This window comes from Triplophysa rosa, linkage group LG8 (assembly GCF_024868665.1).
Source record: "Triplophysa rosa linkage group LG8, Trosa_1v2, whole genome shotgun sequence".
Classification (NCBI taxonomy): domain Eukaryota; kingdom Metazoa; phylum Chordata; class Actinopteri; order Cypriniformes; family Nemacheilidae; genus Triplophysa; species Triplophysa rosa.
In genome coordinates, this window is record NC_079897.1 from 21,497,802 (window position 1) to 21,522,517 (window position 24,716).

Sequence of the window (24,716 nt, forward strand, 5' to 3'; positions counted from 1 at the left end):
TAATTACACATCCAGTGTGTGCCGTCTATTCTCAGTATTAATTTAGCAGTGCTCATACTTTACCTGAAATATATTTAATCTCATCCATATGATTAAAATTTAAAATAGCCTTGAACACACTGCTCTTTTTTTTCTCATGACAAACCTAAAAAAAGTAAACTAAAGGGATAGTTCACCCAACAATGAAAATTCAGTCATCATTTACTCAAACCTGAAACCTTTCTTCACCAGAACACAAAAGAAGATATTTTGAAGAATCTTGGTAATCGAACAGCGCCGGCACCCATTTACTTCTGTTGTATGGACACAAAACCAATGCAAGTGAATGGGTACTGGTAAACATCATTCTTCAAAATATCTTCTTTTGTGCTCCGTGGTGGAAAGAAAGTCATACAGGTTTGGAATGACAAGAGGGCGTGTAAAAATGAATAAATAATACAGCTACTTTTAGCTCGCATCTGTCAGCTAATATTAATGCACACATATTGCCTCGCACTAAAAGCACATTTCTGATACTCGCTCCAATTTATGTTCGTTTTAGTTGTTGATATAATTTTAAACAGAAATTTCAGACATTTAATGTACTATTGCCACTTTTAATTGTTTGAATGCTTCAAGCACTTATCACAAATTAACACTTATGTAAAACTGGTCTGATACTGCATAATAAAACAGCATCCACAGGAGCTTGAGATTAAAACCCGAGTGCAAAGTCATGACTCGAGTTGCTATTCAAGAGCTTAGTCATGAACCACAAGTCTGTTAAATTAAGTTTTAGAAAACTTTTCACAGGATCCAATATGAAGCAGCCTGTGATACAGCATGCAATTCTGAAGGTTGTATTCAATAATCCATCACTCCCAAAAGAAACGAAAGGATCCCAACTGCGTAAAAGATTCACTAACTGTGTGGGTATAAAATAATGTCTGTGCATATGCACATAGCTTTTTTACTTTAAATGCTGTTTGAAATGTCGGGTTACACTGGTTCATGTGTTCCTTGAGAAGAACAGTGAGTATAGGGTATCTGCAGGTTTCTGAGAATTAGATTCAAGACTTTTTAAGACCTTTTTAATACCGTGCAGAATGAAATTTAAGACCAATTTCATAGCAACAAATTTGCACTTCCCCATGGCTAAAGCTCCAACTTTTCTCCATGTGGTAATGTCCAGTCCACTCACCTCTGTTTTTTTATATGTTTACAAAAAAGAGGTTCTTCAGATATGTTCAGATGCACTCCCAGTTTAGAACATCAATTACATCAAAAATTAATTTCAATTATAATGTTCATTAAAAGTGTCAGGGTATATCAGAGTTACAACATGCACCAAAACTGCATTTTCAACAGTCGCAATTAGAATCATTTAATCTGTGTTAAATGGAGGATTACGCTGTGCACACCATTAAAAATGTGCTTAGCATTGCACTCTTTTCATTGCACACCCTTCATCTCTCCTTGCTAAAGCCTAGGGGTGTACACGTTCAGTACGATTAAATGTGTTCAGTAGGTTTGACCAATCGATGACATGCTCATTTACAGCATTAAGAAGCTATATTCTTGTGCCATAATCATTCTTCTAATGTATAAAGCAGTCACATCTGTTCGCTACAAGGTGGAAAACACGATTCAGTGCACAACAGTGAACAGAAAATAGAAAGACAACCTGGGTGTGAATTACCACAAAAGTACTGGAACAAAACGAGCGAGTATTTAACGTTTTATGAGTAACAGTGTTTTAATTGATTCAGATCTTTACGGTAGCTGAGTTATTGATTTGTGGCGATGATGTTCCCGTGGGAATAATGGCTTATTCACGCTTCAAACTATGAGAGTACAAAATTCTCATTTACTGATGTGAGACAACACGAGCGTTGCTGTTATAGAAGACATGCATGGCCGGCCGAGGACCCCTGAACAGCCGAATCACAAAAAAAAAAAATTCGTGGGAGACAGAGGGAATACAGACAAAGTCAGAAAGCCAGCGAATCAGAAAGTAGAGAACCTCATAAAAATATATCTGCCTATATTCTTAATTGCTCACTTAAGTTTAATTTGACCGCTTCTTCAGTAGCACACGGGGGCCGACTTGGCCAATGATAAAGCCTTTTTTCTGACTCCGTTAAGCGTTGGCCCGCGCAGACCCTCATTATGACATCATTAACCAGAGACAGGCCACGGCTCTGCTAAATGACCTCCAGAACAATGCGGGCACATCAGCCTGTCTCAGACCTTCAGAACAGCCCTGTCGGGCCGCATTGTACTTGGTCGGATTTAAACCGGCTCCTGGACGTAATGACACGAAGCCCTGACAGATCTCTCCTTGTGCGAAGGAAGGGAGAGAGTGGAGAACGTAATACACCTTTTCTTCCAACAGAGGTGAAATTGCTTTTTACTATACGATTAAGAAAGTTGAAGGTGCGTTTTTCCATCTCGCACATACAGCATCAGTCCGGTCGCGAGGCTTTCTTGCCGTGTCAGTGCTATTGATTTTCAAGAAGTGATTGTGAGCAGTGAAGGTCAGGGCATGAGCGTTAAATCGGATGGGGCAAGAAAAAAGCCACAGAATCCCTCCCGCACGCCCGCACACACACGCAGGTGTAATCACACATAATCCGTATAGAACCAGAATCTCATTTCTACATATCAGATCAACGAAGAAGTCGACTTTGCCTTTAGGGGAGGCTGCTTAGTGAAAGATAGGATGAAGATGAAACGTGACGGCAGGGAGAAGAGTTACGGAGTTACAAAAGCAAGGTTGGGGATATAGATATTTTTGACCCGTCCCTGTAGACATACCTCTCAATTGACATGGTATAATAGCTGTACAGTCACTGCGCTCAATTTCAGACAAGTTTGTTTACTCAACTCACTCCACCTCACCCTATCACACCCTTCAAGGTCCCAAACAAATCAATACGGGGGTTCGAACGGAAAGCAGAGAGTGCCAAAACCCTGTCGAGGTTTGACCCCGGTCGACTTATCCATAATACAGGAATGATGAAGCGGCTTTGGTCGCCATGTCTGTATTTCAAGTGTTAGTTTGACCTCTGATTCTTGCTTGATATGGACCCCGACAACTGTTTATGTAAAACCACCTCCATCAAGTGTTTGCATAATGGCACATGCACAGTTTAGAGGTCATTTCGAGCACTTTTGAACTAGCGAACATGTGCACACAACCATCAAAAGGCAAAGACAGGTTGTCAGGTTGTCAGGCAGCAGATGTGATGGCAGGTTACCTAAACCAGCCATTATGAAACCCTTATTAGTGTTGAGAGCGCTCTCATTCATTCCCCTGCTCGCACATTTATTCCGCAGGTGTCTCAGGCTCTGTAGGGTCTTGTCTGACTGTAATTAAGCGGCGCTCATTAAGATGTTGCTCAGACTGGTAACACGGTTGGCATAGGGACTACCCATTGAGATGGCACGCAGGGCGAAAACCACTTAAGTAATGTCACGCCAGCGTGACGTCGGTGGCTGAAGACAGGAAAGTGATGTCATCATTGTGCACCCCATACAGATTTTGCATGCCCGAGTGAAAATACTTGAAATAAATCAGAACATGATTACACGATCACCACAAGCCCAAACCCACTACAAGAGTTATTTGGATATAATTCAATAATCTTCAGCCTTCGACGTTGAACAGTTTTCAACATCGTAGTTGTGAGACAGTCAAGTTCTAATAAAACCACAGCTCCAGGAGTGAATTTTTGATTGAACATATTAAACTCGCTGCTAAGGAGCCGTTGCTTTTGACATAAGAAATTATACGATCACAGCCGGGTTCAGTGGAGTGGAGATTGATTCATGATTAATGAGAAACACCCAGCAAATATAAAATTGTATAGATGAAAGGGAGAGATTGCAACAAACAGAATACAGTATTCTTCGGTATGAGTTGCTCATTCCTGTGGGATTCTCTCAGGATTTGATCGGTTGCAGAACAGGACTCAATTTTTGATCTTGGAGATGGGAGCAGCCAGCATTCTGATGGTGGGCGCGGGCAGTGTGAGAGAACTTTATTGTTTTGGTTGTATTTTATAATGTAAATGCCCTCAGAATATTTTTTTGTCTAACGTATTAATATAAATGGGCAGTCGTGGTCTAATGGATAGAGAGTTGGACTAGTGACCAGAAGGTTGCCGGTTCGATTCTCAGGGCCGGCGGGTAACAACTGAAGTGCTCTTGAGCAAGGCACCCTACCCCTACTTGCTCCCCGATACCCCTGATAGCTGCCCACCTGCTCCGGGTGTACGTGTGCTACATTCCTCTTGCTTTGTTTCACTTCATCGGTTCAAATATCTGATGAAATTTGTCTTTGATCCTGAATGGCAAGAATGGTAGCCAAAAAAAGCCTACATTTACAACATCACCAAGGAAAAATCGTTTTAAAATGGGGATTTTAATGCAGAAATGGAAAAACCAAGACATTTTTTGTGACTTACTGTTTTCTACATATACAGTATTTATTCTACCTAATGTAAAGAACATTCTGTAAAAATATAACCATGACTGAGTAAGGAAATGTCAAAGATGGAAATCAATGTTTAGAAAGTTCATTTCTGGCATGTGTTTTGTAGGGAATAAATTTGTCCACAAATGTAATGTAAAAAATCATTCATTTCAGTATTCAAAATCATACATTTTTGCATTGTAAATAATGCTTACCAAAATCAATCTTATCATTACAAATATACACACACACACTACCTACTTTTTATTTATTTTACTATATACTGTATTCTTTTAATCATAATTTCCTTAATTAGACACTCTTGATCATTTTCTTACTATTTTAAAATATATTTTTCATTGCAAACTGTCAGAAGCATTTCACAGCATGTCGTATCTGATAAATACAATTTGAAACTTTTGTCAATTTTGGTTATGACTACTTTAATGCCTTTAATCTCATAATATGTGACTTTAGCCTGGATTTCAAATAGATGGTCTCAAATATTGATAATATTGATAAAAAGTGATAACAACAGATCAAATCCTGAGAGAATCCCAAAGGAATGAGGAACTCATAGCAAAGATTAATACAGTAAATATTATTCTATATTATTCTTCTAAATTAATGTTGTTTCTAATTGTCACGCTCCGGTCTGCATTTCCCCTGTCTGATGTGGACTTGAAGTTTGAAGTTATTTTGTCACTTCCTGTTTCCTGTGTAGTCCGTTGGAGTTTTTTTGTTCATTGGTTCCCTATCGATTTGCTCCCAGGTGTGTCTTGTTACCGTGTTTGGTTCTGTCTATATACGCCCTTGTGTTTCACTTGTCATTTGTCAGTCATTGTTACTGTGCTTTGGTTCATTTATGTTTCGGATTACTTTCGCCCCTTGGTTCTTTGTTTTTTTATTTTGTTGCATTTTGTTTTGTGTTAATTAAATCTTCAACTGCACTTGGATCCTGTTTCTGCCTGGTTTCTACCTCGTAACAATGATCGTTTTACTTTACTCTTGACGTTTTTTCTTCTTCGTTTTTTCCTGTAGAATATTGTCACTGCCATTTTGTATACAAGATACTTAAAAGTTTTAAAAACAAAATCTTAAGAATGTCAAAGCAGGTGTGAAAAACACGTACAGGACAGTAACAACGGCAGATTTCTATTCTATGGTCTGAACTCCGCAAAAAGAAAATGTTACATAAAGCTGGTGCAAAACAAAAGCTGATCATCACCTACGCAACTGCCAAACCGTGGGAAAATGCGATGAGCGTAAAAATGCTTCCATGAAGTGCAGTGAATGGCAGTGATGTTGCTGCTTTGATCTTCTGTTAACACGCTGACAGACAATTAACCTCAACACTGTCATCAGTCAGAGCTGAGCAATGGCATATTCTTCCCTGTTGGCAAGTAGTAGGCGCACATCTGCTCGGATGTCAGGTGGCGATGACTCCCTGATAATCTCATTTTTAGGAAAAATTACGGGTTCTTCCCGAGATTTTCCGCCTCCAATTACAGAATTTTGGGAACCGAATGACTTGGCCGTTTTTCTGGTGATTAAGACATCAGCGGTGGTTTCTGAGTTGAGCGAAGAGCGCTGAACTACATCTCGATCGAGAATCTGACCCGGCATCAGACGCAATAAATCACAAGGGATTGATTGTTAATGTTGTCTCAGCGCAGTGCTTAACTCCCATCTGCTGTTCTACAAAAAACAACCGTTTGGTCATGAAATTAATGCACTTCTCCATTTATCCAAACACCTGCTGAAAGACAGGTCACCAGATGCATTAAAGACAAAATCATGCCCTTCAAATGAAGCCTGGGTTAGGGTAAAAAGTCAAATTAAACTTTAGACATTATTAACTTGATGGGCAAATCTGTGGATCTTCCCAACACAACAGACCTGCAACACAATCCTCTGTGTGTGTGTGTGTGTGTGTGTTTATTTGTTTGCATCTATTTGCTCTTCCTCCTGCTTATTTATGAGTAACAGCCATGCCACATGCAATAAACTGCAGCATAAACACTAATAACGCGTTATCATGCGGCACACATTCCCTCAAAGTTACAATGCTCGTAATAAGCGTGTGTGAAAATGTTTCCAGGGTGCCAGTAAAAGCAGGCATGTTTTAGAGAGAACTGATAAGCCGAAGAGGGCAACAGCATTGCTCTGTTTTTATGATTTAATACTCGCACTATAATCCATCCAGCAAACCCTCCAACAAGACACAAACCCTCTGGTTACAGCAGCACATGTAATTGAAAACTCCATCGTAAGCTTGTGTTTGCAAGCTTGTATAAACTTGCTCTTTGTCATTCCAATTCAACATTCAGTGCTACTTCTGCATGTACAAATAAGTCTGCCTTATGAGCAGTTCGACAGGAACCTTCCAAAGGTATAGCTGTAAACATTGAATTCATAGCAGGTCAGAAGGAAAAAGGCCAACATAAATTCGATCAAGTCAAGTTAAATTTTACAGTATAGTGCTTTTTTAAGGTTGCACTGTTGAAAAGCAGCTGTATAGAAAACAATAAATAACAAAAATGAATCTCAAAATGGGGAAGGAAAAGGCAAAGTCCGAGACCACATAAAAAATGTAGGGTTAAAAACTCATTTTAATGTAGAAATAAAAGTTTCGGGGTTTTGATTTGTTTAAAGGTCCAATGTGTAATTGTTTAGGATCTATTGAAAATAATGCAATATAATATACATAACTATGTCTTCAGAGGTGTATAAAGACCTTACATAATGAAGCGTTATGTTTTTATTACCATAGAATGAGCTATTACTATCTACATACACCGCGGGTCCCCTTACACGGAATTCATGTTGTTTCTACAGTAGCCCTAAATGGACAAACTGATCTACATAGCACGTTTCGTAAAAAAATTATCTCCTTCGGCATAGAAACGAAAACATGACGACGTCTTGGTTCTGTGTAAGTCACCGTAGTGCTTCGAAAGGGAGAGGTCAGCGGTGGAGTGAGCCTTTGGTGGCAATTCACAACCTCACCACTAGATGTCGCTAAATTTCATACATTGGACCTTTAAACGTTTGGACTCCCTCTATAAAAGCTTAATTACATTACAGTACATTATATCCAAAGCGACAGATCGTTCATTCTATACATTTTTATTGTGGTGTGAGTGTTTTAAGGCAGAAGACTTTGAAATGAACAAAGGCTATTCAGTGGTGACCTTCTTACATCCAATTAAACATATCATAGAAGAACTCAAAGACAGTTATGTCTGAATTAAATCTAACTGCTTTGTGATGCTTGCTAAATGTATTGCTACTTTTTAGTCAGAATCTGAGTTAAGGAAAAATAATAAGGCCAAAAGAGAATTCAGAGCAAGTCTAGTAATACACAAGTTTCAGAGTAAGAGTCCAAACCACTTAACCATGAAACCTAGCTTTCTAAACTGTCATTTTAATGATTACAATAATACAACATCTTAAACTTACACAGACTTGCTCAAACTTATAAAGCAGCAGAAATACAAAGGATGAATAGACTGTCATAAGAATGTGTCTTCTATGGGACGTTCTCTGTTGTAAGTGAAGTACAGAGTGAGACGCAGTGACGATTTGCTATTTTGTTCAGGCGGATATTTATGTGCTCGACTGCTGAGCCTCTCAAATATACATTTGTATTCTACAAACATCACTGCACATCACAGAACTGCTGAATTTTTGTCAAAATAATTGTCCTCAATGGTCCACACGCAGACCCGAGTACACGCTCTGTTTTTAAATGAAAGATTCTTAAAGGGGTGGTTCAACAGTGTTTCATGCATTCTGACTTCTTTACAATATTAAATGCGCTGGCTTTTCATGCTTGACATGGTCAACTTGTCAAAAAACGAGTTGGATGTTTGACATAGTATGTCAAACATGTGCTCGATACACTCTCCCAACGTTCGTATAGGTTTTGGAAAGCTTTTTTCGAACATGAAATTTCGTTAGGTAACAACTTTTCCTAGTCCCTTATTGGACAATTCCCCTGGAAAAGCACGCCCACGCGTCAACCCGCGAGAGCAAGATGAAAGAGCACGCCCACGCATCAACCAGGGAGAGTGGGAGAAAAAGCACGCGCACGCGTCAAACAACTGGAGCAGAGAAAGTGTGTTTTAGTTCTGCCTCCCTCTCGTCTGTTTTCGAAAATAATCGTACAGCTGTATCTGTCTTTTATAAATGTGATCAAACTAACTCTTTGACTCATCAAAGATACTAAGTATGCAATACTACTCTATAGGTACTCAAGATAAATATGAGTTTGGAAGAAACTGCGTGTCACATCCGCTTTAAGCGAACATAGTTAAAATATAAGTATAAATAATGCAAATACAATAAGCAACGGGAGTTAAACAACGTTTCATAAACAAATAATATTGCTCTTAAATGTTTGGAGTGAAATAGCTATGCAAATCCAAAAAAGAAACATGATGTCCTCTCTAGAGACATGTGTACATGTTCTCCGGTCATATTGGCAGATTATGAATTCAGAACAAATTTAATCAGCTTTTGTCTGCTTTGCTGAAGCGAAAGAATCAAAAAGAAAGTGAAATGACAGAAACACAGGAAGACAGGAAACTGCGTTAAGTTCATTACGGCTCTGTTTGATTAACCAGAACCCTGACGTAAACTAGGGTGACAAACTCCACCAGTGAAGTAATCGGATATCACGCAAAAAACACAAAAAAATTCAAATAGCTTCAAAAACAAATGTAAAAACACAGCAGTAGACCCAATTTTATGTATAAACCATTTTACTTATTACACATCTTTTATAGTAAGAATGTACAATTATGCTTAATGTATTTAACAAATGAAAAACCTTTTACGAAACCGTAGCGACGACTTAAAAACTCTTGCCTAAGATTTTACTCAGTTCATAGTCCTTCCACGGTGAAGTGAGGTATTGTGTCTTACTCCAGAATGCTCTCTAATTACTGGCTCTATATCTGGAAGCTGACATTTAGATATGTAAATACCAGTAACGTCACTATTCGCACTGAAAGTGATGGATGGATAACTATCGGCCCACGTGGCTTAGGTTCCCCGGGGAGCAAACGGAAACAGCAAGTGTGAATGCACACACACAGCATCTGTCCTCAGGCACAGGTCAGCCCAGCACTTGATCTTTAACTAGGCCCGTTATTTAAGGTTAATTGGCGGCTTGTAGAAGAGAGAACAAGTCAATGTGTATATACACAAGTGTGCGTTTGTTTAAGGTTTCCTATTTTTGTTAGTGAAATACATTATGACCTATATACAGTATAACAAATTTCATTGACACGCACGCACGCACGCACACACACACACACACACACACACACACACACACACACAGGTTTCTATGTTTTATGTGGACTTTAAATTATTTTTATACTGTACAAACTGTATATTCTGTCCTCTACCCTCACACTACCCCTAAACCTAACATCGCACAAACCTTTCTGCATTTTTACATTTTCAAATTAACACCCTTTAGTTTGATGTATAAACACAACACCACAAGGTCAAAAATGACATTTACTGTCGGGCACACGCACGCACGCACACACACACACACACACACACACACAACATGGGTCTTGTTATCGTCTAAATTTAGGACATAACACCTTCCTTGCCATTGGCATGCTGTAAATTTGAAGACATAATGCGAATCTAATATAATCTTATCTTGTCACAAACTAGATTACTGAGAGCAAGTGTGTTAAAGGCTCATAGGCTGGTTAAAACTGGGCCAGCCTGCTTCCGTAGTTCTGGATTATTCCACCTCCTTCTGACATCCTTATCGTTTTATCCCCCAGCAAGAAAAGACAAAAAGTACACAGATAAATGCATGAACATACACACACACATGACGAGGAATAAAATTGTAAAGCAGCAGAATGGATCGAATCATTTTTCACTGTAACCGGACACGCACTTTGTGCGTACGCGCTCTAAATCGGCGATGTGAAGGGAGCCCTCAGCCATGGAAAAACTGCACGAGCCAGAAACAACAATATTACATCTTGTAACTCACCAGCACGTTTCCTGCGACAAGGACTGATCAAAATATTTCCACGGATCTTCACAGTTAAATGCAGTGAAATGGAAAATACAGCAGAATATTTCGATGTCGAGCAGAGGCTGTTAAGAGACTCAAAAACATAAATTCAAACACAGGAGAATTAAAGCCTCTCATTTTTAATGAGTTTCGGTTTAAATGTTAAACTCTTTTCGAACCCTCAAAGACACGAGTTCTTCACATTCAAGCTTACTCACGCTGCGAGATACGTCAAGTGTATTGACAGAGTGCTAAGCAGCTATGCGGTATTTAGATGGCATTGATGGCGCTTTGTCCGTGTTTAGATACCAAGAAGTGATTGATGATCTTTATGTTGACTCACACGGTTTCCCCCCAAGAGTAACACTTCTTCTGGCGTACAGCACAAACACACACACGGACAAAAAGACTTAGGACCTTATTCTCTCTACAAAACACTCTGCATTCTTGCCTCATCCATAATGGATCTGGTTTGTAGGAAGGAAGAATGAATCTTTAACCTTAGACGCAGCCCCTTCAGATCAGCTTTACCCTGTCATGTATTTTTCATGGGGTCCAACATTGTTTTATTCATCTTTTTTTTTAAGATGGGGTCCCGGAGGGCAGGGACACTATGGAGGTTCAGGTCAAAGAGAGAACAGGCTTCAAATATTCCCTCACACTCCATAGGTTGTTCAGTAAGGTTGAAAGAGTGAGGAGAATGAAACTTTCACACACACAAAAAAAAAACATGAGAGGGGATCAATTAATCTTTGTGTTTTCATGTTGTGAATCAGGATGCTTTTAATTAATTATAGAATATCAATATTTTCCACACAAAAAATATGTAAGTATAAATGTTTTCCATAAATAGATTTTTACTATAGTGTGTAGTATTTGGTAACTAATAACCATGAGACTTTCTTGTTTTTCACAGCCACAGTATAGAGCGTTTCGTAAATAATGGTCATCTATTCACCTCCCACCGAATTCTGACATCCTCACATCACCTGCTGGGGTCACCACGGAGACAGCTTCAGGTAAAGACACTGGGATGCCCGATTTGCATCCTTAAAATGGCCCAACCAATCAAGCGCCAATGAAAGCATGTGGGTATGTTTATTAATACGGTGTCACCTTTTCCTTCATTTGTCTCTTTTTCTTAGTCCCTCTTTCTTCTTTTCTGTCTCTCACCTGGGCATGAGAACATGTGTCACTCAGCAGGGTGGCACACCAGGGGTGCGAGAGCTGACATGCGGGCACACATGCACACACACACAGACAACCCGCTGAACCTTGCTTCACGCCTTCAGCACATCTATTTATTGTGTGCATGAAGGTGTGCATGGGCATTTACGCGTTTCTCCAAGGATTTCTGAGAGGCCACTCAAACGGCGTTTATTGCTCTACGCTCTAGAGGTGAAGTGCTTTCAATCTGCACTGAAAGAAAAGCAGCATTTATGAGAGCAGAGAACGCATTAGAATAACCATCATGCTATCATCAGCTCGACGAGAGCTTTGACCCTTCTCACGCAGCCTCTCCTCTCACCCGCTTTCATCTCGCGCGCTCATTTACTCGTATTCCTTTGCATGTGATTGGCACAGATTCGTGCTTTCTCATAATGCAGTTTAACACCCATTTTCTTTTCTTTTCTTTTCAATAGAACGCTGTAAAAAGTCATCTGAAACGGATGTGCGCCGTCTCGCTTTATGAAAGGGACCTCGAGCAAGAGTCAGTCAATTGAGCCTGTGCCAAAATCTCGGAACACGAATACACCCGCACACGCTCGCATCGGCCAAATTAAAAATTGATCCTCTAGGCTTGAGGTCTATTTCATTTTTTCCCCTCGCTTCCGTCCTCAGTTCCCCTTTCACATCTCTTGCTATCTCTCTCTCTGTCGGGCTGAGAGACTACCGCTGAAATATGGAGGTTTGCACATAGAGGAGAAATACAACCAAACAAATGTCTGTGTGGCCACGGCAGGAAGTGCCAAAAGAGATAATACACACAATGTGACATCACAGCTAAGACGTCGGAATATACACAAAATCTTGGATATGATGGATGTTGTATATAAAATAATCAAAATGTATTTGATTTTGGTGGCCATGATATATACAGGTATATAATTGTCAATTATGGAATGAATTACATGTGCTTATATTTGCCCATTCATTTCCTAACTGAAGCATTAAGATTGATTGTGCTTAAAAATGACAATTCTTACTTTTTCATGAAATATTGCAGCGTTCATAGTAAATAGCTTATCGATGTGGGTCATTTTCTTTTTAAAATTCATGTACCCTTATAATCTTCAGTTAAAATCTGAAAATGCACTTCCGCCCTGAAATGACTATCCATCTCAAATGACGCAAGTTAGACGGCTTGGGCGGAGCATCCGTTAACTCCTCCCCTTCAACTGTCAGTCTGCTGCCAGTTCCATTTCAAAATGCAACAGCTGTTTATATGTACATCCAATCAATTCGCAGGGAAAAACGCAAGACACGGCCACTAATTTTCTCCTTTAAAATTCCTTTTCAATCGGAAATACAGAAGTAAAACCAATTGCAACTTCCAGTTCATGGGGACTTTAAGTGACAAAGGAATTCATTCAGTTTCAATAAATTGATTCAAATGACACATTTAAGTGTTTGCTTACAGAATTGCTGATGAATTTAAATATTTTGGTCAAGATAAATGTGGGTAACTAGATTTTTACTGTACAGTTTTTTCACGTTATTCGGAAATTCACATTATTATACATTTTACAAATAAAGAAAAACTAAAATGTCATCAGAAGTCTGTTTTTGTGGCCCTTCAGTATACCTCTGGATTTTCCAAAATGTTTCATTCCAGAACCCACCCCAGTCAGGAATAATCTATTTTAAGACTAACATTTCTTTGTTCTGATGAACTCATAAGAAGATATTTTGAAAAATGTAGGAAAGCAGTTTGGGGCCCTTTTGACTACCATTGTCATTTTTCCTACTATGGTAGTCAATGGTGGCCCAGAACTGTTTGGTGACAAGCATTCTTTCACATATCTTTCTGTTCATCTGAAAAAATAAATTAATCGAGATTTGGAACAACTCGAGAGTGAGTAAATGAAGACAGCATTTTTATTTTTGGGTGAACTGTCGCTTCAAATAGACTAAATTGTGTCACAGTCTGAAAACCCCTGGTTAAATCTGTCCACACAAACAGAACATTTACATGTCAGAATGAAATGTACATGAATCAATAACAAGACAAACATCCGCTCACACCTTATGCAAGGCTACACAGTGAGATGTTTTCTGTTACAAACACACATACAGATCATTCCAGACAAACATGACAGAACGAGGCAGAAAAGCAAAGGATATAGAAGCTTAGTCACGGATGAGTTCCCAGTACTGACAGTTTTACCATGGTGACAGGTTCTTGCCAGAGCAATAGGTTGGTGTGGTGACAGGTTCGCCACGGTGACGGTTACCTGGCGACAGGTGAGTTCTCTGCAGGGACTGGTCCCTGGGGGCCGGTCCATCCAAGCCTCGTTTATCACTGACGCACACCACATGGAGTAACAGATGCCTGAATATTGACGGCAGCAGGAAGAGATGGAGAGTGAGAGAGACAGACAGAGAGAGAGAGAAAGAAAGAGAGAGCAAGCGAGAGAGCATTGGGAGCCTGGCTTTTCATTATGTAGGAGCAAAAAAGAAAGTCTGAGTTACGTGCCACCTCCAAGAATCGAATAAAGCTCATATCAAAGACGAAAAGAGGAAATGATTGGCAAATGGCTAGAAATTGCCCAAGTATTTATTTATTTAGCAAAAGCACTTATTTTCTTTTTAACACCACTACATATTCTAAAGACTTGCCTGCTCAGTTGGTGGGTATTGCAGGGCTAGCATTCATGGCACCCAGTGCAAAAATAAAAAGGTGTGCCCCAATCCCGTTGCCCCCAATGAGTAAGATTTCACCTACAGTGCAACGATTTCTAACCAGGGAAGATTTGAAAAAGTTTTTATTTCACTTTGTTAAACCTACAAAATGACACTACGACTTTAACTTTAGTCTGTACAATAGATTAAAAAAAATCACAATCTCCTAAATGCTTTTCTGTTTCTTGAAAAAGTCATTATGATTCAATAGTATGAATCTTTAATTCATACTATTTAGTCAGTTTGGTGCATGGAAGTCATATGATCATTAGGTTTTATTTCAGGTTTTTGATCATGATAATTAAATTCCACCACACAAAGCAACTGGCTTTCCTTCCATTTGTAAATAAATGAATAATTTGAATTCCAATATAGGTGATTACACATGTAATAATTTCATAGAGCTAATGATAAAAAAGTGAGCCTGATTCTGCGTTCCCACCAAACGCGAATGAAGCGTTAAGCGCGAGTCAATGCAAAAACGCGATAGGACATCCTGCGGCGCAAATTGAGCGTTTCGGGCGTTTATTCGCGCCGCGTTAACCAATCAGGAGCTTGCTCTAGTAGTGACGTGTAGGGCTGTCACGATTATGAAACTTGATTGACGATTAATTGTCTAATAAATCATTGCGATTATGACGATTAATTGTCTGTTTCGGGGCTTGAAGATTATGACGATTAATTGTCTGTTTTAGGGCTTTGACATTTAATTCTCATACATTTTTGATTCAGCGATTGAAACGACCATATTGTTGTGAATACAAGACTATGTTTTTTTCTTGGAAATACATCGGAAAAAATTGGGTCATCATATATTTAAGGTTTAGGCTTTTACCTGTCAATAACAGCCGCCAAATACTTGTAAATTAAGAAAATTGATCAGGTGTGAATTGAAGCCACCATTAAAATACTATCAGTCATAGAAAAGCTTCTAGTCTGTTTTTTTCTCACTTGCAAGACTACAATAAAAGTTTACTTGTGTGTTAATGAAATTTTGGTAGACTGGTTTTCACACTGAGATTTGCTTAAATAATATTAAATTGTACTGCAGGTAATTTGTATATGTTTTAGTTTTTTTTTTAAAGTGATTGTGTTGTGGTGGTACATTTTACAAGTATGACCATGCTTTAGTAACAATATATACACTAAAATATGCAATATGCAGATGCACTACAGCTCCCCCTAGTGTCTTCTATGGAGATGTGCGATAATTGCGATGATCTGAAACCATCGCGATGAGGTCAAACAATCGCGATGAGACGATTATTTAATAATCGCGACAGCCCTAGTGACGTGATTATGATGTATCGAGCGGAGGCAGAAATCCGAAACGAAAATGGAGGACAACATCATCGTCGATGTACGTGGATACCCGGAGCTGTACGATACATCTTCTTACTTTTATCGAAACAGGAATAAAAAGGATCTTGCTTGGAAGAAAGTGAGTGAGGAGGTCGAACAATCTGGTAAGTTGTAAAAAACAATCTTTACTCAATTTGAGCTATATATATATATATATATACACGAGACTGAAGCCACCTGGCAGAAGCCCCTCCCATGACGCGAATTCGCGTCTGTTCTGAAGTGAATTTCATGCGAGTAAACTCAAAATGTTCAAGCGTCCAACTACGCGTGAATAGCGCGATTTATTCGCGCAAGTCGCGTTTGGTGGGAACGCTCTATTAGAAGTCCCAGGACAAATTTTCTGGTTGTTCGCACTTGATGATTGTCATGTGGTACCCACTGAAGCTTCACTTTAGATTGAAAGATCTCGGTGTATAAATCATTTCATACATTTTGTAAAATATTATAAAACATAAGCCATCAAAAATGACTTCCGTGTTAAAAAATAGAGAGATGAAGAAAGTGAGAGAAAAGGGGAAATGAGAGGTACTTAAAAGCATGTGACGTTTATGGTTTGAGTGCATTTGGAGAGGTTTATGAAATTTAAATGCGATTGAGAATATCAGAGAGAGGTGTGCTAGACTTCTTTAGTGTGTGTGTGTGTGTGTGTGTGTGTGTGTGTGAGAGAGAGATGTGTGTAGAGACGTCTATAATTGTTCTTAGATCCTTCCTCTCTTTTGTCTAAGAGCAAGATCCTTTTTTCATTTCATTTTCCCCACTTCACCACAAATGTGAGTCTGCATCCGGCTAAGCACAAATCCTCCAAAGCCACGTGTGTGTGTGTGTGTGTGTGTGTGTAAGCATCTAAAAAAGCCAGTAGGAAAGGCAGAGAGAGATTCACCTGCGATCCTCTCGGAAGCGATGATATGAGAGATCAACACTAGCAGAACAACTCCATCTAGGTTGTCTAAACACAGCATAAATTGCTCACACTATTAAAACTTCCAGCAACACAAAGCATTTCCACTAAAATGTCGTCAGCACTTCAGAAATAAACTTTCAGGGTGTTTTTACTCAGTGCAAAGAGACTAAAATGGCATTGCTGCTTCAAAACAATGAATCAGTTTAATGTTTGTGCTCATGTTATACCTGTGGATGCAACCCCCGGAATGCAAGAGCAAATAATGATGATAAATACACAAACCCTGAAGTGAGGGAACCATTAGAAGAATGACAACCACAAATCAAATTCACAATTGCAAAATCTGCCAAACATTAATAATCCACAGAAAACCAAGGATTTCACACTTTTAACATCTCAAAAAAGGTTCATCTTAGTCTTTGCTAACAATTGCATTAGTTCTCAAATGTTTAATACAAGAGTCTTAAAAGTGTGAAACACAGAATATAAGGTGTCGCAATATGACATATCATCCCGAATGCTTTTATGATTTATTACTGCAATGTTCAAAATGTCTACCAGTGCTGAAAAATTGCTCTTTATCTTAAAAACATTTTAAAGCGACAAGATTGAGCGATTAGTTGGATACATTTCATAACTTAGCATAAACCAAAATCTTTTGTTCTTTAAAGCAAGTTTAAAGATTATAGACAGTTTCAGCGGCAACAACTAAACAAACTTTACGTGGCCCAAACTTAACTTCCGATAGATCCCCGCAAAGAATCAATAACTGATGAGTAGTTTCAATTGAATTTAATACAATTAATACACAAAAAAATATGAATATGAATTCACATTCATATAAATTCAATCTAAATTAAATTGTTTAATCAAACACAGAAATCAAAGAAAAAGGGCTTGGCAGAAATCATCTAAATCAATTAACCAATCTTGGTCTTTTGTTAATGTTCCTCCAGCAAAGCAGTTTTCCTGCATTATAATGACAGGTCTACTTATTTTTTAAAGGAATAGTTCACCCAAAAACTGGTCCCAATTTACTTTCCATAGTAGGAATAAAAATGACCATGGTCAAATCACTGGGGACCAACTATTCCTTTAATCTGCAAAACAAGCTCTCTTCGAACAACAAAGTTTGCGGTCAACAAAATTTATAGAGACGCAACATTTGAGCGCATGTGTTTTTTGCAATTTCTATGCAAGAGTGCAGAAGACAACAAAAACCGAGCAAAGAGATGATAATAAGGGACGAGAAGAGTCAAGAAGCTAATAAGGCCAAAGGAGGATGAAACATGATGCTAACATCAAATTAACCCACTTAAGCAAAAGGCATGCAAACGTTCTTCAATCCAGCGGACAGGGTGAGATAGATGGAGGGGAATTTAATTAGAAAGAAGTGTGGAGCCATGCGACCAACCAAATTCAACCTAGCAGGTTAATGAGGAGCACTTGTTTCCTGTCTCGCTCTCCTCTCACGCTCTTTCCGCTATACCGGCAAATATACTCACAATAATAGTCGCACGCATATGCATATAAAATAGTTGTTAGCACAGCACGCATTGTGTTTTGCATTAAATAGAAATCAACAATACATCTCACTAAATCTGCCTAAATGTGGAGTGAATGGAAATAGGCAGAAGAGAAGCCAATAAGTTTGAGTGACAGTTCCATTCTAACCAATCTCTGATTAGAATACATGCCAATTACAACATGGCTTTATGAGATTCACTAACAATGGCAAGTAATCTAATGGGCAGATAACACCACCCAGTCCATTATCTGCTACAGCCCAGACAAACTCAAACTCCACGAGCAAGTCAAATCTCTGTCAGTCACTGTCAGCAATACATTCAACATATTTAAAGATGCTAAATGACACATTTATAAACACTAAAATATACAACGGATGTGAATGAGCTATCCTGTGGCTCAGTGGTTAGAGCATGGCGATAGCAACGCCAAGGTCATACGCTACAAGCAATTTGCAGGTATTGTTTATGCTCTAACAGCAACATTACACACTAACTAAAGGTTGAAAAATGGGATCGCGGGGAATGGGACCTTTAAAAATGTACAAAAATTGGGAAAATGTGAATAATACACGTTTTCTACTGGTCTTAATAAAGGCTATTAAAATGTAATCTATAAAATGTATCAATAACTATCGATATCGAATGATATGAAACATTACATCGATGATACACTTTTCAGCCAAAACGCTCTTTACAAAGCTCTGCATATACATCTTTAATGCAGAACATTAAACTGTTAAAATCTACCTTAAGTGATGAGTGAATTATAATTATATAAACTGAAAGAAGATACAGGATTAAAGATAAATACTGTATGTTCACTCTACGGCATAAAATATTTCAGCTTTTCATGATCTTTTCTAATAATTCAAGTTATATAACAATGAGCACGTCTTTGTTTCTATTGAGATTTGTACTTTCTCTAGAAGAGAGAAAATGAAAAGGCAAGAATTAAAAAGCAGGTTGAACAACATCCAGGATAAAACAGTCCAGGATAAAACCAAAACGAATAAATTATTATAAAACATCACAGCTTTCAACGGCAACATTGCCGGCTGAATCTATAACAGTCCATGTCAGTCTTTTCCAACCTTTTTCAAATTATGTTCGTAATTTCTATTTTGTATGTTTATCACTGCTCAAATTTTGGACACTTAACCAAAGTAGAAACTTTATATAAAGTATATTTTAGGGTCACAGCAGACTGCACTGTTTCATAGAAATATGAAAAGCCATACAGGCAAAGAATTTTAAGAAAGACAACGTCACCGAATAGCAGGTGCTAGAATATTGAAAAGCAGATAGATACAATTGTGCAAAAAGCATGCCATTCACAGGAAACACAAAGAAAGTGACGACACAAAGCTTGTTGTTGAACGCGTCTCTCTCCAAATTTGAAAGGCGGTGCAGCCTCTTGTGATGATCAAAGTAACATGATTCAATGTCCCTTATTTACTTTGCTAACAAACCATCACAGGATGACGACTGAATGTATGATAAGCAGCCTATTCGCAGCATCAAAGGTAGACAAAGAAATTTGCCTGTCAGAAAATCAAGTCACGTTTTAAGAAAAAAGCAGAAATGTGAACAGAAGACAGACCACAGAAAGAATGAATACTTATGACTGTTCACCCATCTTTAAAGTAAGGTTGTGCAAAAACATCGATACATGTAACTATCGATACATTTTTGTCAATCATGTCATATACATACGGCCAAAAGTAAGTGGAAGCGAGCATGGAGAAAAAAATAAGAACGCTTCGAGCTCTCAGAGCTGATGTGAGGGTGTGCTTTGGTTTTCAAAATAAGTAATGGAGTAATGAGTTATATAAAAATAATGCTGTTTGTAAGCTTCGCAAGTCATGACACAAGTCACTTGGCTACTGCAGTGCATTAGACAAAAAGTTTATTCCAAAAAGTAACAATGACATTTATTGTGCTTTCACGGATGTGACACCAGCACATTTACACCACGGATGAACCAGGGGTTTTATACTGCCCATGTTCAGTGTTTTAACTGTAATGCACCACAACAGCCAAGTGACCTGCGTGACCCACCTTATTCCCCTGTACTACCCACTTGAGGGGCGCAATCCACAGTTTGAGAACCCAAACCTCTGATCTAAAGGTCCATGCATCCCACATCATGGCCACTCTGCAGAGGTAAGGGATGTTTTTACACTTATCCTTACAGAAAACCCCCGGTGGTGCACAGCATGTTGTATTTCTAGCTCTACTTTTGACATTTTCTATGTAAAGTATTGCAATACATCGCAAATGTGTATCGTATCGAAATACATAGCAATATACTGTATCGTGACCCATCTACCGTGATATGTATCGTATCGGGAGGCACTTGCCAATACACAGCCCTACTTTAAAGTGAACAATAAAATATCTGTACATACGTCCATATGGTGGGTTAATTGTGCATTTATGCTTATTTGTTTAAAAATAAACTGCGATCATGGAGGTGACAAAACAGCTTAATAGGCAAGGCCCTGAGGGATGTTATGATAAACCATGGAAGGACAACCAGAAGAAACCAGACAGAGTGGAGGATGGGTGTAAAGAAACCAAGAGCAGCCAAATTAGAAAAAAAATAAGGAGAAAGCCATATGCCAGGTCATGCGCCAGTATAATTAGACTGAAGAGAGAGAGAGCGAGAGAGTGAGAGTGAGCGAGAGCGAGAGCGAGCGAGACTGTATATGTATATACGGCAGAAAATATGCAGAAAACGGTCATGTGTACTGACAGAGACATCATGTCTGTGAGAGCATAGCATATGAGTGGGGCAGCAGAAATAAAGAAACCTAATGACTGAGCGACAGATTCATACAAATATTGTGAATTCTATTTCGTATTTCTATTTGCGAATTGTGGTTTTATGCCAAATCAGAAACTTGCACACTTTCATTGTTGTTTTTTGACTATTTTGTTATAAGGGTGTTTCTGTAAGGAGACAAAATGGCTGTTCGTGTACAGCTGGAGTTTACATAACCTTATGGAATCTTCAATATTGATCGTATATATCTATATGTACTATTCATTATCACCACAACTTAACAGTTTATGCAATAAAATCTATACAATCATTTCTGTGCAATAATTTAAGTCTATTTTATTCTATTCTATATTTTTTATTACTTACACTCTTCACTATGTTTTCAATTACATATTTTTACATTTTTATGACATTTTTACATATTGTTTACATGCGTCTCATCCTATCTGTCTGTTTGTGATTCTAATGTAAACTTTTGTTGTACAACTGTCCAATGACAATTAAATATTCTATTCTATTACATTCTATTTAAAGTAACAGATGCGTAAAACATTTCACAAGACAATTCAGTAATTGCTACACACAAAAAAGTCACAATTTATTTTAAGGTCCAACTCTCGCTATTAACAAACCTTTAACTATGACGTTTGCCTCAACAAACTCATAATTCGTTGCTTATTAATAGTTAGTCCGGTAGTTGTTAGGTTTAGGTATTGGGTAGGATTAGGGATGTAAAATATGGTCATGAAGAATATGTGTTTTATAATTCTTAATAAACAGCCAGTATGTTAATACGCAGCTAATTAACAGTGAGAATTGGTCCCTATACTAAAGTGTTACCAAAAAATGATGAATGATGAAAACACTAGACAACACTCTTACACAGCCATCATAAATGGCTCCAAACAGTCACTGATGCTCACAATATTATTACCAAGAGTATATTTTCTGAAAATGATACATTGTGTATTTTTAGTTATTATTTTGTCTTGTGCAATACTTGTGCAATCTGTTGTGCGGCATCCTCAAGGCAGTAATGAAAAAAACACCTCTTTCATTTTTTAAAATGCTGTTTTACAGTTTCAGCAAGGGGGATGTAAACTCATGAGAAAAGATGAAATCTTAAGATCACAACTGTATATGTATTTGTGTGTGTGTGCGAGAGAGAAACCCAGTTTCCCAGTCATCGATCTTGTTAACTACTTCTGAAAGTCCATGCGTGTGTATGTCTGTGTGTGCACTTAGGTGAAAGAGAATGAGGCTGAGCAAGAGGGACAAGCACCACAACACAGATATCACAAAGCAATCCCGCCAGTTAACTGCTTTTAGAGAACAGAATGTTTGATCTCTCTCGGCCTCTGCTGCTGCTGCTGCTGGTAATGATTAAAAGTCGACAGGCGGAGTGAGACAAACACGGGGACGGATATCACAAAACAGCCGCTCCTGTTATCTGCTTTCGGCATTGTATGTGTCTGATCTCTCTTGCCCTCTGCTGATAGAGGTATCGATTGAGACGGGACGCTGTCTGAGGGCTCCTGATGTTCTTTCAGGTGTGTCGTGCGTCTCGCTGAACTCAATGTAACAGGTCGCGCACGTGTATCGGCGTTTGTGCATTCGTGGTTGTAAAATAGTACAGACGCTGTTCGCTCCGCTAATTCAGGCTCCTACTGAGCCCTGACGCTTCTACGAGCCCTCGATGACCTCTGCCTGCAAGACAAATAGATTTCCCTCTACCTGCATCTAAACATACACGCATACCAACACACGCGGACCTTATTAGGATTATTATTGATGTTCTGTCAACACCGAGCCTAAAATACACTCAAGCACAACCCTGTACACTGTTCTTAACTAAATTCATGTATAAAAGTGTGTGTGTAGAGAGAGAGAGAGAGAGAGAGAGAGAGAGAGAGAAAGAGAGAGAATGTTTCTATGCTTTGGACTTTTTTACTATGCAAGTATAGCTTTTTGAATCTTGAGAGAGACAGAGACAAGATGACAGACAGATCAAAATTTAAACTAAAGCCTGACATTTAAAAGTACTCTCCTAGGTAAAAATAAAGTATATTTAAATGTACAAATAGTATACTTATATTGATAATAATACAGGATAATTCACCCAAAAATGTCAAATTCTGTCATTGTTTATTCACCATAAATAATGTTGTTCAAAGCCTGCGTATGACTGGTTTTGTGTCTAAACAATGGAAGTCAATGAGGTCCAGTGTTGTTTGGTAACCAACGTTCAAAATATCTTCTTTCGTGTTCTGCAGAAGAAAGAAAGTCATACAGGTTTGATATGACACGAGGGTAAGTAAATGATGACAGAATTTTCATTTTTGGGTGAACTATACCTTTAAATAACAGTAAATACATTTGTAGTGTACTACAGTACATTGATTTTTTTGTGCTAAATAAAAGCGTTTTTAAAACTTTTATAAATATACTAATTACCACTGTCAACTTTAGTAGTATACTAAATATCACCAATACTTAAACTGATGTTTGAGTATTGACTAGGGCTGAACAATTTTGAAAAATAATCGAATTGAGATTTTTTTGATCAATATACAGTATGCGGTTATTTTTTAAGCACCTTATCTTCTGTATTATTTAAAAATCAATAAATCATGGTAACCAACGCAATATTATACAGATTTACCATAAACTATAGGCCAGGCTTAAGATGATATTAGTTGATGCATGAATTGATTGACATATTTGAACTACCCCAATCATACTAATATATTGAATGATTTGTTAAATTTCTAGCCATGTATTCATGTAATAATTATCATGACATAAAGCACTGACAAATAAGCTTGGTGTAACATGAAAGTCATTAATCACAGAAACAAAAGTACAGATAACATAAATATAAAACAAAACTGTGGCTTTACCACACTCAGTAATTTAATAATGCAGAGTCAGTGTAATAAATATATGATAAATATGTTGATTGCACTTAAACACTGTCTGTTAACTTACTAGACAATCTTTAAATAAATAAGTAAAAATATAAACTATTAATATATGTATTATCTTATATATTGTCTTTTATTATTGTAATATGTATTATCTTATTTATTGTCTTTTATTATTAAGTGCTGCATGACGTTAGTAGTATTGCCCCTTGAGGCAGCATTAATGTTAGCACACAAAATACCTGACACTGCGCAGAATCATCCACAAAAAACAGCCAAAATAGTCCCACACAAATGTCGTGCTGTTGCTCTTTTACACTAAAGTTTCCACGGTGCCACGTCCTGTCGAGCTTGAGGCCATTGTACAACAGGTCAATGTACAAATTCATCACTTTAAATACAGACGCGCGGTAAGCGCGCTGAAATAGAGCGAAGCAGTCGCGACGCGAATGAGAGAGCAAGCTTCCGTCCTGAGCACTTTGGGGAAAAGGAGAAAATGCCACGCATTTTCCATGCATTTTTAATGCTTTTGAGATGGTGCTGGTCAGCTACGAGTCGCATCCCACTGTGCATCCCCATAATTAATCGCATTTCACCACATCGCGATTTAATCGCAAATGCAATTAATCGTTCAGCCGTACTATTGACATAAAGCCTACTATCACAAAAAAGTTTGATTCTATTTCTTAAAAGTGTGCTTTGAATGCTTTAATAATGAGTTAAATCTTAGAAGACTTTTATATACTAATCCCAAGATTAAATTTAATTAATTTTATGAAAACTATATTACTAATA

At 38.1% G+C, this 24,716-nt stretch overlaps 1 protein-coding gene and 1 long non-coding RNA gene across 2 annotated transcripts in view; one reads left to right on the forward strand and one right to left on the reverse strand.

Moving 5' to 3' along the window:
* The window catches only part of LOC130558406 (uncharacterized), a 50,387-nt gene extending 38,861 nt beyond the window's left edge, over window positions 1-11,526 (forward strand). Inside the window, exon 3 of the long non-coding RNA XR_008963426.1 lies at window positions 11,431-11,526. This is a non-coding gene — a long non-coding RNA (uncharacterized LOC130558406). The remainder of the gene's footprint in view (window positions 1-11,430) is intronic.
* si:dkey-12j5.1 (uncharacterized) overlaps window positions 1-24,716 on the reverse strand; it is a 75,414-nt gene that overhangs the window by 22,850 nt on the left and 27,848 nt on the right. The window lies entirely within an intron of this gene.